Source organism: Octodon degus, unplaced genomic scaffold, assembly GCF_000260255.1.
Source record: "Octodon degus isolate 3935 unplaced genomic scaffold, OctDeg1.0 scaffold00224, whole genome shotgun sequence".
Classification (NCBI taxonomy): Eukaryota; Metazoa; Chordata; class Mammalia; order Rodentia; family Octodontidae; genus Octodon; species Octodon degus.
In genome coordinates, this window is record NW_004524800.1 from 1,963,321 (window position 1) to 1,964,199 (window position 879).

An 879-nucleotide genomic window follows, 5' to 3' on the forward strand; every position below is an offset into this window, starting at 1 on the left:
TACACGGAAACTAAAAAACACCCTACTCAGCATCCAATGGGTCACAGATGTAATTAACCACATATTCAACAATATCTACAATTCAATGAAAATTCAAGAACAACTTATTGAAATTTATGGGATATGAAGAAATCGATTCTCAAGGGAAATTTATAGCTGTGAACTCACACATTAGGAAAACAGAACAGGCACAAATAAACACTCTAATGTTGCACCTCCAGCAACTAAAAAAGGAAGAGCAACCAAACCCAGAACCGAAATACGGGAATTAATCATAAAGATTAGAGCAGAAATTAATTGAAATGAGACAAAGAAAAGAGTTCAAAGAATTAACGAATCAAAAAGCTGGTTTTTGAAAGATTAAATAAAATTGATAAGCCCCTAGCTAACTTCATGAAAAAGAAGAAAGAAAAAATTCAAATATAAGCAATAAGGAATGAAAAGGATGTAATTGCAACAGACCCAGTGGAAATTCAGATTCTCAATAGCTACTTTGACAATCTTAACTCACACAGAATAGAAGAAACATATTAACGGACAGATTCCTAGAAATGTACAGATTTCCAAAACTGAATCGACAATATATAACCACTCTCAATAGCCCAATGAAATATGAGATGTAAAAAAAAAATCTTCCAACAAAGACTTGTGCAGGTCCTGAAGGATTCACAGCTGAATTATACAAGAAATTTACAGAAGATACAGTCCCTATGCTCTGCAAACTCTTGAATGAAATTGAAAAGGAAGCAATCCTCCCAAAAACATTAATGGAGGCAAGTATTATACTGATATCAAAACCAGGGAAAGGAAAAACTTAATAAAAAAAAGAAAAAACTACAGGCCATTCTCCCTCATGAACATAGATGCAAAAATCTGAAA